At 36.5% G+C, this 16743-nt stretch overlaps 1 protein-coding gene across 6 annotated transcripts in view; it reads right to left on the bottom strand.

Moving 5' to 3' along the window:
• Nucleotides 1-16743, bottom strand: part of LOC129780165 (D-2-hydroxyglutarate dehydrogenase, mitochondrial) — a 162009-nt gene that overhangs the window by 73443 nt on the left and 71823 nt on the right. The window contains exon 1 of one of the 6 annotated variants that reach the window (XM_055788151.1): nt 3833-3935. The exons of 1 other annotated variant lie outside the window; for it this stretch is intronic. The gene's annotated coding sequence lies outside the window, so the exon portion shown is untranslated. Of the gene's footprint in view, nt 1-3716; nt 3936-16743 lie in introns of those variants that run through there. 4 more of the 6 variants (XM_055788153.1, XM_055788152.1, XM_055788150.1 and 1 more) reach the window with 4 other exon arrangements.

Raw genomic sequence — 16743 nt, 5'->3', positions numbered from 1 at the left:
TATCGATTGTATTTGTTTTTTTGTTGTTTTTATGCTCTCGGGACCAAAGGCGCTATATTTCTTTATATTTTTTCTGAAAGCTGAGGATTTTTTACATAACATATCTTGAAATCAGAGAGGTGTTTCTTTTTCTTTTTAAGTAATGATTTTTCAAAGTGATCCGATGGTCCCAAAATCATTTTACCCTTTTTTTTTCCAAAAATTACATTTTTCAATAAATTATTACTTCTGAACTGCTGAACCGATTCATATGATCGATATATCAAATTAAAACCGATTGACTATTCTTTCTTGAAAAAATATCACACTCGAAAGAAAACTGGATTCTAGTTGCACAGATCTAGTCAAATAGTACAGAAATATTGAACGAATACTGAAAACATGATTACTTTGAAAAACATATAACTCAAAAACGAAAAACGGCACCTGATTCCAAAATATGTTTTGTAAAAAATCCTCAGCTTTCAAGGAAAAATATAAAAATATATAGCGTTCTTGGTCCCGAGACAATGAAAACTATAAAAAACAAATACAATCAATAACAACGGAAATAAAATTCAGATTTTTTGCAACCGTAGTATTTTTTTAAAAAAAAGATCAGCTAATTGTCTTTAATTTAATATGTGGATGATCTAAATCGGTACAGCAGTTGAAAAATTATGAATTTTTAGTGGTGGAAAATATGAGAAAAAATTGTTTTTTAGGACCATCGGTTAACTTTAAAAAATCATAACTTTTTAACGAAAAATAACACCTCTCTGGTTTCGAGATATGTTATGTAAAAAATCCCCAGCTTATAAAATGGAAATAATCACCATAAAAAAAAATAAAAAATACGCGTCTAATGTTATGCTATAAAGTATAAAATAACCACTTTTGACGAAAATCTGACAACCACTATATTGGTTTGGCATGGAATTGCTGTATATATAAAAGGATTTCTGTCTGTCTGTCTGTCAGAGGAAGGGGAGGGGGGATAACTCGAGAACTAATCAAGCGAATTGAACCAAAATTTACATATGCAGGTTTTAGGGAGCAATAAATGTTTCTGTGGTGGTTCGACATGGAGCCTAATTTGGGATGTGAGGATTTTTGGGTACGAGAAATTTTAGTTTGATACTATGACACCCCTCTCTCCTCTGGAATGGAGTGGGGGTCTCATAAAAATAATACACATTTTTCAACCAAACATATTCCAACCAAACATGACAATTGAAAATTTTCGGAAAACTCTGAAGCAAAATGGGAAAACTCGAAAAATTTTATTCCCATATGTTCTTCAATTACATATTGACAAGCGTTGTTAGTCCATTTGATGTTTGCGCTAGCGAAATTGATCTTCGTTCGAAAGTGGAAATGGATTTTAATGTGATAAAACGCACTCCTATATCGTCTTCTATCTATATAAATAAAAATGGATCGCCGAATGTGTTGATAAGAGCAAAACTCGAGAAAGAAATTGTCCGATTCAGGGCTGTTCTTATTCTATCATATTTTCTGAATCAAACATTTATTCCATGTAACGGAGAAACATGTTATTTGTAAGTGGATGAAAAATCTTGCACGAGAATTGTGTCTGAAAATAACCTGACATCATAATGGTATCATAATGGTATCATAATGTCGAGTTTTGGTAGAAGTACTGAAATTTTATAGTAAAAATAATTTTAAAAGGTAGATTAGAAGATCAACCAATGAACAGTTCTGCGATTGGGCCCATGGATGTGATAATCAAAAAATTAATTTTGGGCGGGACGAAGTTTACCGGGTCAGGTAGTAATTAAATAAATTAATTACTACTTATTACTTATTAGAAAATCCAACAGCTGGTACCTGCTCAGACCTCAGCTGACAACGATTCCATAAAAGCCAACCATGCTAAACGCCTGAAATTTAGTCAAAACCAATTCTTAATGTTCTACCTTTCGTCTGGAGCTGATGTCATCATCCATTTTAGTGATCCTATGAGACATTGGTTGCAGTGTATCGCTACCTTCAATAGCTGCCGCTAGTTCTGATCCTGTCAGCGTTTGTCGGAAGAAAATCATAGAAGAATCAGACTGACTTTGTCAGCAAGCTTAATAAGCGATCCACATGTTGACATTATGTTTTTAAAATCTGTGAGTGTGTCTTAGGTGAGATTAAAATTGATGTAAACTGGAAAACAAATTCACGAAAAGTTTTTCTTTTTTTTTTTTTTATTTCTGTATTATAGTGACTTTCAACACATTTGGCTGGTTCGTCACTTTTACCTTCCATTTCGGAAGAATGTCGAGAGTGAGAATTGAACTCGTGACCTTTAGCGTGAGAGGTATGGATGTTACCACTACGCCAGATCGCCTCCACAAAGTTTTTCTAATCGAGATTCGCGATTTATTCGAGTGCAAAGAATCGATCCAAAAACAAAACAAAAATCAAATTAAAAAAATCGATTTTCTAAATATCGATCCAAGATCGCTCAGTTCTAAAACCGACCAAAGCCAGCACACATACCACAAAAAGTCGGATGGAAATGTTGCTGTCACTACATATTGGAACACCGGCTATTTAGAGAAAGGAAAAACGATATCTGGCGACTATTATGAATGACCCTTACTTCTAATGATGTTTTCGTTGATATTATGGGAACAGAATCTTTCCGACGGCAAATCGGTTGTGATGTTTGCGAAATTTCCGCCACTCTCAAAACAGTAGCTTTCAGTTTGCAGTAGAAAAAGTTCAGTTTATTTATTTTGAGTTTTAAAATATTTAGATCTTTCTTTTTATTACGCTTCAATCCTTTTAAAATACAACACTGATCGTTTCCACAATCATATATTTCCTTATCTACCGAAATACCGACGGCAATTCAGTAATTCTCACGAAATCGCTTTCATTTCGATACCTGCTGACAATTTCGAACACTGGTTCTCGTTAGGAGGTATCCCGTTTGAGAATAAAAAACGGTGTTCTCAATCATTTTTTCAGAGCAACAGAAAAATTTAAACACATTAATTATCCATAGAAACGAAGTTGAAATATGGAATAAGAACAGCAGCAGTGCACACTAATTTTCCCCAAGAAGTTCATTAAACTCGCACCAGACAAGCTTCGTTTTTGCTTGGAAACCTAAACCGTACCGTCTGGCCACTTCACTCAGGTATTTCTCACATGCACACACCTTATCTCCCGGACGGTCGGTCGCTGGTCGCAGCACCCACGGCGTAGAAGACATATTCTGATAACTTTTCTCACTCTCTCTCTCACACACACACGCACACACTCTTTCGTTCGCTCTCTCTCTCTCTATCTCTGGTCGTTGCATCGTTACGGTTCCACGAGTTGTTCGGAAATGATTGAAATACAAACCAGTGGAAATTTAATTTCTAGCAGTTCTATGTTTACCATCCGTTTTCTTCTTGGTTTACTTCACTAACACAAGCAAAGGTGACTTCATTCACACATCGAACTCGCTTCGATCTCAATACCAATTCGATCGTTGGAACAACAATAATCCTATTGGATAATGACTGAGTTATTGAAACGGTGCGTGTAATCCACATTACCGGTCCAATTTAAAATAACTTCGAAATAAAGCTGTCGACGAGCATTTGCTTGGCACACATTTTTTTTTGTGTTGACAAGGTCAACGCGGCGTTCAGTTCGTGCTACGAAAATATGCCACGCATAGTATTAGCTCTAAAACAGCTGTATAGTCAGAACTTCGATCTACTTACGGAAAAAAGGTATCAGATGGCGTAGTTCGAAAACAGTTCACGTAAGGCACTATTGTTTATCAAAGTATATTAGCAAAAATCGTTTCTACCAGCGGCAACCAATGTGGAAGACTAACCTTGGTATTGCTATCAGCGACAGGTTAGCGAAAAAACCAAAATCCAAATTATCCCATTCGCATGCACACACATATGTACTCGTGCCCCTTCACGTCAAGTATGAAATACAAGCAATGAAAACCCACGTCGTTGGGATGAGTGCGCTGGTCAATACAACACACATTTCAGATCACGCTACATGTAGCCGTTATGCCGAACGGGTCGTCAAATATTTACCGCTCACTCCACCAGACGATTGGAGAAGCAAAACAAACCATGGCGTTCAACGAATGACGGACGGCAAGATAAGCATTGACTGCAGCTCACCGTCTCTCATTCACACTATCGCAGCACATGCCGACAGTATTCGTCGGGTTCAGATGTTTGTGAACCTCCGTGGTCTCCCAGCGAACTTCCACTTACACGGTTCTCGTTTTTGGTACCGTACTGTGTGTTATTTATTCTGGTTTCTATAATTCCGTCCGGATGGATTGGATTGGAGTATGTGTGTTTCTCAGTCGATGACTGAGAGCAATGTGGGTTCTTCGGATGTAAACAAAAATGACAGATGATTGTGAAAAGAGCACGCGCGTTGCTGTTTTGGTTTATTAGATTTTTTTCTTGCTACGTTGTGCATAAACTAGCACGTGTTAGTTTCGATAGTAATTGAATAGAAATAAATTGTGAGAATCGTGAAAAGGTGGTGTTTAACGAATAGCGACCGCAACTTTTTGTATGGTCTTTCATATGCTTTAATGCCACACCTTCTATTCGAATACATTGCGTTTAGCATGTAACACAATGTAGGTGAATGTGTGCGGCACGTTTATAGGGTCACTGTCATCATTTGGTACACTGTATTCAACTGAAAATATAGAAATAAAAATAAAAAAAATATTTTCAGTACATGTTTCGGATTAAAGCTAAGGTCATTTTTAGACATTCAAGAAATGGTCCTAGGTAGGATTTTTCTAAATTCTCATTATTTACCGTTTTAGTGAAACGGTATCTAAATCGGAATCCTTGGTTCTAAACTTTGAGGGCGTTTTTATCGAAACTATTTTTTTTCACACTGACGCACATGATATCTTAAGGGCTACTGAACCGATTTATTTCTAATTTGGTATGAACATCCTCTATAATCTCTCGATCACATGAACCAATGTTTTTTCCTAATTTTACTATTAAAAGAACTGAAATCGTCATAGAAAACGTACTGAAAACTTTTCTAATTTCAAACTGCCGCCATTTTGTCTTGTCCGAGATTTATCCATAGCGATCCATAGCGATGTCTTTACAGATTAAGAATCTTCTTAACTTTTTCTGTCGGAAAACAAGAACAGCTGAAATAGTGTACGCCAGGGCATTTTTTTAATCCACACGCTTGCAACTTTGTTAATTATAAATAACTAGCTGTACCCTGCCACGCTTTCCTGTGGCACATTGTGGTTGCATGGTTGAGTCGAATTTTTCGTTTTTTTATGTTGCAACAACAATCCTAGATGTGTTTGGTTGTTTTTCATATTGTATCATAGTTTGAGCTCAGTAGGTTCCGTACTTTTCGAGTTTTTAACGCGCACACAAACGAACAGAAAACTTGTATATATAGAGAATCGATAAATTTTAAATCACTTCGAAACACAATTTCAGTTCATGATTTTGCCAAACACGTGAAAAAAAGATGTTTCCTTCACATAGAACACATATTCATTACTGAATAGTCGATTTTCATTAGCACTCTGGTCATATATAAAATCATTTTTCTTCCAATTTTCCAATTTTTTATGCCGTAACAACACTCCTTGAAGTGAATTGTATATTGTGTCCAAATTTGAGCTCAATCGGTTTCGTACTTTTCGAACACAAAAGAACAGAACATTTTTATATATATAGAGATATTTTTTCGTTTTTTTCCTAAAAGTAAATAAATAATAAAAATATTTATATTGGAAACATTATTTATTTTATATGTTCAGAGCACAAAAAACATAAAAAATCATGCCTCTACACTAGAATGCTCTTTAAAAATGTTGAGCTCCGACCGGTGTAGGTCACCGACAGTGAGGTTTTTGTCTGACCCTCGTCGATCCCTTCGGGTCGATAGTGGAGTTTTATGAAATCATATTATAATTCTATATTTAATAAACATGTTGAGGCATCACAAAAGCGAATTTACTTGACCATTCTGGAATTGTACTCAATACCTATAGTGACTTCCAGTATTTCTGTGAAGACTAGTGTTCTAAACTTTATCAGTCTACATTATTTGCAATCTAGTCATTAAAAATATATTTTGTTTTTCAACTATCGTTTTTAAACATTTTGTAACATGTTCTTTGTTTTGTAGAATGAAAATTGAGCTTCGTGGACATATTTTCACAGGTAGTTGTTTCATCAGTGTGTTTCATCAATATTCCGATTCACCTTTGATCCAATCTCGAACTTTTCTTCGAATGCCACTCATCATATTTTGGACACTCCGTTGACTAATCTGAGCGGCCATTTTGTTCTATGATCTCTTCATCTCTGTCCCATTCCGAGTCACCTTTTCACCTTCACCTTCTGTTTGACAACTGCTCAATATTTCTCAATTAGGCGGAATCGAGGGCAGTTGGATGGATTGATGTCCTTTTCGAAGAAATCCACCCCATTATCTCGATACCACTGTAGTACTTCTCCGTTGTAGTGTTAGTTTGCCAAATCAGGCCAAAACTTTGAAGGCTCATTGTGAGCTTTAATGTACGGCATCATTTTCAGACATTCTTCCTTGTACATTTTTGAATCCATAGTCTTGTTTGTCACGAAAAGATCAAAATTTTTCTCGCAGACGAATCCTTCCGGCGATTTTTGATTTTGATTTTTTTTGCGATTCTCCCCATCCTTAGTTTTATTACGACGCTTACTACGATCATGCCGATCGATAGTATGTCGCTCAAGGAAATGTTTGGGAACACACAGATTTAGCCAATTTCCCCGACTTTTTTTACCTGACCACGTCGAATTTTCGTCGGACACCATAAATTAATTTTCCAATCGCTGTTTCCATCAAGTATAACTTCTTTAAAACAAAAGGAATCGTGATGAACTTTACAGAACTGAAAGAGGAAACAACTGTCAATACATTCCAGTTCCAACCACTAATAGCGCTGCAGTAAAACAAACAGTACGTCCCGATATTGAATGACACGCGCTTTACTTGAAAAATTATAAGTGGGTTCTATCTGTGATACAACCGCAAGGTGGACGTAGGACTACCGGTGGTATAGCAATCAATAAGGGATAAACGTACAACTCTGAGACATATTATCTTTCGAATAAAGTAATTGTTATACTACCTTATGAGCCGAAATAGAATAAAGTCTGCAATTGAATTTCATGTCCACTTGGCGGGTCATTGGCAGCACAATCTCAGATTCCATGATACGTAGTAGTTCTGAAGCCATTCAAGCAACTTAGTATATTCCATATAATAAATTTCAAAAAAATCAAACTCTTTTCCGAAAAGGGCCATGGTTTTTTTCTTAATTATTTACAAAAAATCTAACTCTAAAAATTATAAGACCTACATTATTGGACAAAACATTGGCAACTCATAAGGAGTGATTATAAAAACTAGAAGTGGGTTATATATGTGATTTAACCGCAAGGTGGACGTAGAATGACCGTTGGCTTCGCAATCAACAAGTAACAAGCATATAGCTCTTTGAAATTTCATCTTTCGAATGAAGTGATTATCATACCACATCGTTTAGTTGGAAAACAATTATTAACGCTCAATGGAGGAATCGATTGCTCCTCGGAAACACACAGCGCTAATAATAACTCCTCTCCAATCCCCAACAATTGGAATCATCGGTCGATAGCGACATTCGTGAACATTCTATAATAGAACTGCCGATTTTACCAAAAAAATGAGACTCCGTTTAGTCCAGCGGCAGAAAAGAAATAGGATTGGGAGAGGAGAGCATAGTGTTTGGCGAGCTAGCAAGATCATTCTCATGTCACTTCGCAAAAACAACTCAATGGATTTCTTCTTCTTCTTATTCTTCTTCTTCTTCTTGTTCTTCTTCTTGAATTAAATAGACATTAAACGTTTGCAGTTCGTTCATCTCTGGCTATGAGAAGGAGGGCCCTTGGGGACAACTCAAACCAAATTTTTCCACCCACCTGCCTTGACAAAGACACTTTATTGTCGTTCGACGCTCCTCAGCAAACCGTGTCCGTTTCAGCGAAACATCAAAAGACGTTCTTGAAATGTATTTCCGAGCGGGCACCAGTTCATATACAGATTTAGAATTTCATCAGCCTGTTTTCAAAGCAGTTTTCAAGCTATTGAAAACTATGTAGGTCGACCGATCGGAAAACGCGTAATGTCGCGTGATTGTCAGAAAACTGCGAGCCATGGTAGAGGCAGTGTTATGGTGTTTTTCTGATAATGGCATTGGTCCAATTATGCTGATTGGAATAAGCCAATAAAATGGATATATCAACAACATAATGATCCTAAGCACACCTCTAAGGTGGCCAAACAGTGGTTTAAAGAAAATAACATCTTGGTGATGGACTGGCCACCACAATCTCCGGATCTCAACCCTTTCGAGAACCTATAGGAGATTATGAATCGAAGAATAAATCGTGAAGATGAACAAGAATCAATTATTTGTACAAATACAAGAGGCGTGGGCATCGATTCCATTAAGATTCATTAACAATCTGATCGAGTCTATGCAGCAAAGATGCAAGGCCACAAAATATTGAAAGCCAAAATAATTTGACTAACATAATGCAAAAATATCAAACAAATTGAAAAAAAAATCACTGACAAAACTATTTAAAAAATTTAAATTTATTTTTTCTGAACCTTTTTTTTTAAAATTCTCAGAAAATATATACCATGGATAAAGCAATATTTTCCAGCATTGCATAATAAATATCTATATTTTTAGATTTAGTACAATAAATTGTTCATCCTCTCAATATCAGAAACACGTGTTCAATTTTATTGCACAACCTCACATATGGCTCAATGATATGATATGGGCCCCTTTAGAAAAATTCCGACTCAGTTGGTATGCAAATTATCAACATCTTCTTCTTCTTCAATGGCACTAACGTTCCTAGAGGAACTTCGCCGTCTCAACGTAGTATTACTTGCGTCATTTTTATTAGTACTTAGTTGAGATTTCTATGCCAAATAACACGCCTTGAATGCATTCTGAGTGGCAAGCTCTAGAATACGCGTTATCACAGTGCAAGTCGGAGGAAATTTCTTTGACGAAAAATTCCCCCGACCAGAACGGGAATCGAACCCGAACACCCGGCATGTTAGTTATGACGCTAACCACTCGGCCACGGGAGCACCAACATCTGTTCGGTGCAAATAGTTTTCAAAATACAATGAATATGTCCCCAAACCGTTTTTCGTTAAGCTTTAGTATGGTAGTATACAGCCATTCCATGCCAAACCGATATAGTGGTTCTCAGATTTCGTCAAAAGTGGTAGTTTGTTCTTTATCGCAAATTATTAGACCCGTATTTTTTTTTTATTTTTTTGTTAGGGTGATCATTTCCTTTTTAGGGTGATCCGAAAAATCCATTCTTTCGTATTTTTGCCAATAATGACTTTTTTTTAAATTCATAACTTTCGAACCACTGGACCAATTCAGATGTACGATATATTAAATTAAACCCAATTAGCTGTTTTTTTTTTGTAAAAACACTACAGTTGCAGAGAATTTGAGTTATGTTTTCGTTAGTATTGATTGTATTTGTTTTTTATAGTTTTCATGGTCTCGAGACCAAAGACGCTATATTTTTTTATATTTTTTCTGGAAAGCTGATGATTTTTCACATAACATATCTCGAAACCAGGGAAGCGTTTTTTTCGTTTTTGAGTTATGATTTTTCAAAGTTAACCGATGGTCCGAAAAATCATTTTCCCTTTTTTGCGCCCTTGGTCCCGAGACTATGAAAACAATAAAAATCCAATACAATCAATAATAACGAGAACAGAATTCGAATTTTCTGAGGGTGTAGCATTTTTTGAAGAAACCAGGTGATTGGTGATTGGCTTTAATTTGATATACCGATCATCTGAATCGGAATAGTAGTTCAAAAATTATGAATTTTTGAAAAAAAGTCATTTTTGGAAAAAAGAGGAAAAAGTTTATTTTTCTGACAACCATAAAATGGAAATGGTCACCCTACTTAAAAAATAAAAAAAAAACGGATCTAATGTTTTGCGATAAAGATTACCACTTCTCACGAAAATCTGAGAACCACTATATTGGTTTGGCATGGAATTGCTGTACATGGAGTTACTCTTTTGCATAAAAAGCTTTCATTCCAACTAATTTATTACTAATAGATATAATTATTAATAGATATTTGGAATTAATAGAAGAGACAAAATATATAAAAATATCATCAAAATTATTATCGATAAAAGTTTTAAAAAATCTGTTAAGCAACCATTTTTATCCACCTTTACCCTATTTTGTGCCTTGTTGCCATGTTTATTTGCTGTATCTCCTCCACATAAGTCCCAAAGAAGAATTCCAACATTGCCCACAATCCGAGCATGTTGCCACATTTTCCATCTATGAGCTATGCTTATGCTTTCCTATGCGTACCCTTCTCACTTCGCATAACTTTCGCCCTACGCGCGCGAGAGTATTGGAGTCGTTTACGCTGTTCGTAGAAACACTAACCCATCATGCTTCGGTATTAAATTTCCTGGGAATCACGTCACGTCGCTCTCGATGATGTTGGAGTGATCCCTAAACGCTAACCGACACGTTGCTGGGACTGTATCTTGCAGCGGCGGTAAGAATCCTTAGGAAGTCTCCCTCCGGATTGCACTCGGTGACGTGGCTCGGCTCGACAGTGGCACACTGACCTTCTATGTCTGTTTCCATGATGCGATGGCGCTGCTGTTGGCTGGTGCGTGTATTCATAGCGCTACTCGTGAGAACACAAGAGAACGCACCGCCTGTCCTCTTTCACCCGTTTCCTCCCGCCATCCCGCGCTTCCTCCTCCGCCGGGAAACCGACCGATACACAGCAAATGGTGTGATGCTATTACTCTGATTGACGTTTTCTGGCTTGGCTACACCTCCCAGCCGGTATGTCCTCCTGGTACGAAGCCGCTCCCTTTTGCCGACGGCACAGTGTACTTTTTGGGAATTTCCTGTTTCTGAAATTTATGTTATAAGTTTGTAAGTGATTTTTTACGGAAATTTTTTTCGATTTCGTATACAATTGATCTGTTCTAAGCGTAATCTTAGTATAACAATTCGTTAAAAAAAAAGTTAATGGAAGTAAATAGATGTTGAACGGAGACTCTTAAATTATGTAAATAAGTTATATTTCAACATCAGTATTAGAGAATGAAGTGTTAAAACACAATTGAATGTGGCATATTAAGTTCCACTTTTAATAATTTGCACAACATTTTCTGTATCGTTTGATAAGATGATAATGTAAACTATCGAAAACTTCCTGTCACTCAATAGCTTCGAATACTTATTCGTTATTATTCCATAATTTATAGCTTATCCCGCACCGGCGGATGAACATCGGTTGAATCGGAATCAAAAAATGTCGGAAACATTCGTAGCAAGGTTTCAAAGTATTCCCGTTCTTTGCAGATATGAGCAATTGAACACAGCAGCGCATTTCGCTTAGTACATGTCGCCAAGCGCAGAAAAAAAAATGGCGACCGCCACAGTTAAATTTCGATGAGCGTGGCGAAAAATGTCCCCTCACCACTCGGTGTTCATGATAAAAATATCAACAGCGAACAAGTCACACAAGACGCAAAATGATTTTCAATTCACTCACCCGATAATAATGGGGGAAGAGAAAAAGGAATACTGCGTTGAACAACGTGTACCACTAATAAAACTAATAATAATAATAATAACTGCTACAGAAATATAAATGTCGGACAGCGTTTGTATGTATGAGAGGTATAATCAAAGAAAAGAGCTCTTCCTCTTTTTTTCCCTGCTTCTGTTGGTCGATTCGATATTGAATCAATTTTATTTAATCGCCACTAATTTACATATTAATCTTCTTATTCTTCATGCGCTCTTGGCGTCCGAGTTACGGAGTAGAAAAATGCGGCAACAGTGGCATCGTCTCCGGGGCGTCGTTTCCTACCATTCACATTAGTGAGCAGAATGCCAGATACAAATGGCGTTCGGGAGAGAAAGATGCACTGATGACACAAGTGGAGGGAGTTATGTAAATACTCTCCCCCCCACTTTGTCTGAACTGGGATAACGCTGTTGGGAGGGGCAACGTTTCTGTGTAGTGTTCCCCTCGTGTGACTATATACTGTTCAAGATAATAAAAGTTTATATAAATGAAAAACACACATTTTTTCCGTGTTTGTTAAGAGGGGATAGATAATGAAGAGAGGGAAAGATTAAAGCATACAGATGAAGCGCGCAAGGAATATGTATACATGTATACAAATGTGTTGCACTAACAATTTTGGTTCCCTTCATTTGCCTTCCAGAAGAGATAGCAATATGCAATATTTTGTGCGAGAGAAGAGGATCGAAAATGTCGACGCAGAGTGCGGCCTCTGCGCATAACCCAATAAAAGTGGAACGAATATGACGCAACGGTGGTTGTGTTTTTTCACTGAACATACATTGGTATTGGTATTAGCCATCGCGGCTTGTTTCTCTTTGTTAGAACCGAAGCGACGCATCGGCGTCTTCATTTTACTAGCACTACTACCACTACTACTCTGTATCTGTTTTTTTATTACCAACGGCTTTAAATTCAAATACTTCATTCCAATATTTTATACTTTAATGCCTTCATTTTTCTTTCTCCATTGCTACAGCAAAATGAGTTGCGTTGCGTCATTTTTCTCTGTTCTATCTCAGCCACTCGAATTGGCTCTCTCGAATGCAAAATGAAGATTTCGCTGTCGTGTTGGCAGTTGGCGTGACCTCAAAGGGAATTAAACGAAATGTGTGGAGCAGTCTTTTTGTCGACACCATTTTTGAAATGCGCGCATGCTCTTCCAACTGAGGAACACCTAAGCGATGCGCATATACGATATGGGTTTGTTTGGGAAGACGCCTTCACAAGAGTTGGTACGAAATGCTAAATCAATATTGAAGTATGACGCGTTATGTGATGCTGTTACTGCAGAAAAACCATATGTTCATACGTTTTAACTACGATCATAATTATACGCATTTAGATTGCTAAGTTCCAACAGCGCATAACATACAATTCTCGCGTAACTTTTGAAAAGGTCCAATGTAACATTTTCGTCAACTCGAGAAAAATGAAGTTGAAGACCCGAACATTATTCCGCGAATTGTCTTAAAAGGTATCGATCTTTATTACTACTTTTACCACTAGCAGTCAATGATAACTCTGAAAAACCAATCGTAACAGTTGTTCCGTGATTTGAGCTTAAATTTGAAGCCTCGGAGCGAAAAATGTTACATTGGACGTTTTGACTGCCCCTGTTTGCACATTGGATATATTACGTTTCACGATAAGAATTTGAAACTAACTACTGAAGAACAATCGAAACATCAGCATTTCGTTCTAAAGACAGATTATTATTGTTATCACTCGTTGGATTGCACTGTCATAGATAACAACACCCGAAAGAAACAAAAACTCAAAACGACCGAAGAACGACTTCTTGTTGTTTTGATTGCTTTGTTACTTCGGACGTTTCGAGCGTCGGAGGAAAGAGGCGTCTGAAGTAACAACCGAGTGCTTAAAATCTGAATCTGTACATTGGATATTTTTTGCATCGGCGATTAAAATATGATGAAGATAGATACGTGAACGATTGTTTTTGTAATGCATTCAATGATTGAAAACTAATAGCGTGCATCCATTAACTCGATTTGTTTACATTTGTTACATAGGACCTTTTCAAAAGTTACGCGAGAATTAACTCATCACTTATTAGAACAAGAGAGATTCCAAAGTGATGACTAATAAAAAAAAACAAACTATGTCAAAGCACGAAATTCGATTTTTTTTGTTCCTTTCCGATTCCCTGAAAGATTACAAAGTACTCTACTCCCCCCTTGGAAGATTTTCGAGGATCAAAAAATCAAAACTTTAAGAGCTTTGAGGCACCCCTAAATCATGTCCGATTGAGCTGAAATTATGCACAGGTCATTTTTTTTGGGCCAATAAACAAAATGTACATGGTCGGTTCTTTCAATTCGATATTTTTTTTTCCATACCTTCATTGCCTCTCAAGTCCCAAAAAGTCGATTTTCGGCCAAAATTTTTTTTTCGAGATGACACCAGATCTCGACGTTTCATTCATTTTTAAATCATTTGGCATCGAAAAAAAAAATTCGATTTTCCAAATTTCCTTTCTCTCCCCCCTTGGATGTCCGATAGAGCTGAAACTTTGCACAGATCATTTTTTTGGGCCAATGATCAAAATGTACATGGTCGGTTTTTGAAATTCGATGATGAAATTTTTCCCATACATTCATTGCCACCCTAACGTACACATTATCAAAGTGTGAAGGAATATTTTATTTGAATATTTATTTTCTGAAAGAACAATAAATTATTTGTATTTTGATTCTAAAACATGTTCTATACCTTCAATCAATATTGAAGTACAACTGGATTCCAGATTCTAAATGAATCATCAATACGAAGGGAAACATCATGAGAAAGGCTGCCTTCATCTTCAAGTTGAATTTATTCATTAATCTTACCCAAACAGCAACACAATAAAATAAAATAACGTTTACGTTTCTCAGCTTATTTATAATGCTTCGATATAATGTAAAATTCGATACAACGCATAATACGATTTTGAAAGTGAAATGTACGTTACAGGAAAACCTGTTTTTGTGCGGTCTTTTTTATGCGATTTTCTGTTCTTGTGTGATTTTTTTCTTGTGCGGTATATGAAAAGGTGCATATTTGACAGGATTATCGTCCATTTAGTTTTTGTTCGATGTTTTATATGCATTTCAATGCGAAAAAACCATATCTTCGTCTAAAACATTAATTTCTCAAATTATTTTCATCCTTCCTTCAAATGCACTATGTTGCACTCGACATGATTTCTAATAGCAACAAGTCTCGACATGAACTAAGAGCACAACACCACGCGCAATCGAATAGGCAAACTGTCCCATCCCAATCAGGGAAACAAAAGGAAATCGAACGGTGAACGGCGTGTATTTGTGGATTCTTAGGGGAATCTTTTTTATGCGGTCCCTATCTACCGCACAAAAAAAGTTTTTTTTTTCAAATTTTGTACCGAACACTAGTGAAGTTTCGCACAATTTTACAATTTAAAACTACTAGTGAAGTTTCGCACAATTTTTTAAATGCGACTTTTTGGTGCGGTCCCTATCACACGCACAAAAAAGTATCCGCCACCATGTGCAAAGTTTTGAAAAAATTGGAAAACATATGAATAAAATTGTACGAGAATATGTGTCCGATTGGCCGAATGTGGACGCGTCTTTACAGTCTGGGATATTTATACTCGTTGTTGAGGCTCCAACCTTAGGATCTTCGGGATCTGTCTCTGCTGCGGAGTTCTTGAGAACTCCAGCCCAATGCCTGCTTGCAGATTTTCACTTTTGTGTGATGTGTGGCCGATCACCATGAAGGATGACATACGAGAATATGTGTTTTTAGTCTGGAGGTTCTATTCTAATATTTCTAGCAAATTTGTATTGATATTCATGAGCATAATTTTTGATGATTTGGCGAAGTTGAAGGCAATCAACTAGTAAGCATATACACAGTAATAAAAATGTTCTGCTTTGATGTGGTGTAATTGAAATTACAGTGTTAGAAGTTTTACTAGAATACGTGTGTTTACGCTACGTTACGTGACCTATATTTGGTACCGTCATCCGGAGGCAAATTGATCGTCGGAAATTGATCAAACGTGCTACTGAAAACAAACTAAAAATTTTTAAGGCGTTATTTAATTAAATTAAGAACTTTTTTAATGACAAATTCAATAATCATCTGTAGATTCTTTTCGTCAGTAATTTTCATCGAACCGCTTTTTGAATTGCAGTTGATTACGATTTAAAACAGTAATCAAATATTTACAATTACTGTAAAATACAGTGAAAAAAATAATTTTTCGAAAAAGGGTCATGAAAGGCAACTTTGACCAATGTTGCGACTAAGTTTTCTCGCCAACGGCTGACTCGAATTCGATACGACAGGTTTCATTTAAACGAACCCTTTTAAGTATTATCGGAATCGGTACACGGGTTCTGGAACTATGGGCGAAAAAAGTTTTAGGGCCGTAGATTCCAGAGGCCAACACTATACAACCCAGCCATTTAAGGATTTTCTAAAACTTGCTTATTTGTAATGAATTCAAGCCTATATAACTCCATTGACGTAACCCATATGTTCCGAACCAGGTTTCTGACATATCGAACTTCATGGTTTGTTGTAATTGGCTCATTTGTAACAACTTCTAGGGTTTTTGGACACATTAGTTTAACCCGAATGATCTTCGGATGACCTGCAGATCAAATATTAGATCCAGATGTGGAAAAGTTAAGACTACACCTTTAGGTGGATGAAAACAGAATTTGTATTCTCAATCTCCTGAAATATTATATGAATTACCTTAGATTAAAAAAATCAGTGGGTTTCTATACTTTTTCGTACATATTACAGTGGAAAATAACGAAAAAATAGATTGGTCATTTGCACCCCCGGGGGGTTAACGGTACTTACAAAAAACGGAAAAGAGGGTAATATATGAAAAGGTACAAAATAAAGCAACAATTCAAAAAACAACAGAAGGGTGGTGTCCAAGACACTACCGCATTGTTAACGTAGGACTATAAAATTACGGCCGGCGAGAACGAATATTATAAAACATGAAGAAATAAGTTTTCTTTAGTACAAGTACAAGGTAGAA

The sequence above is a fragment of the Toxorhynchites rutilus genome, chromosome 3, assembly GCF_029784135.1.
Source record: "Toxorhynchites rutilus septentrionalis strain SRP chromosome 3, ASM2978413v1, whole genome shotgun sequence".
NCBI classification, from domain to species: domain Eukaryota; kingdom Metazoa; phylum Arthropoda; class Insecta; order Diptera; family Culicidae; genus Toxorhynchites; species Toxorhynchites rutilus.
The sequence above is the reverse complement of the archived record's forward strand: the minus strand, read 5'-3'. Positions and strand labels throughout refer to the sequence as shown.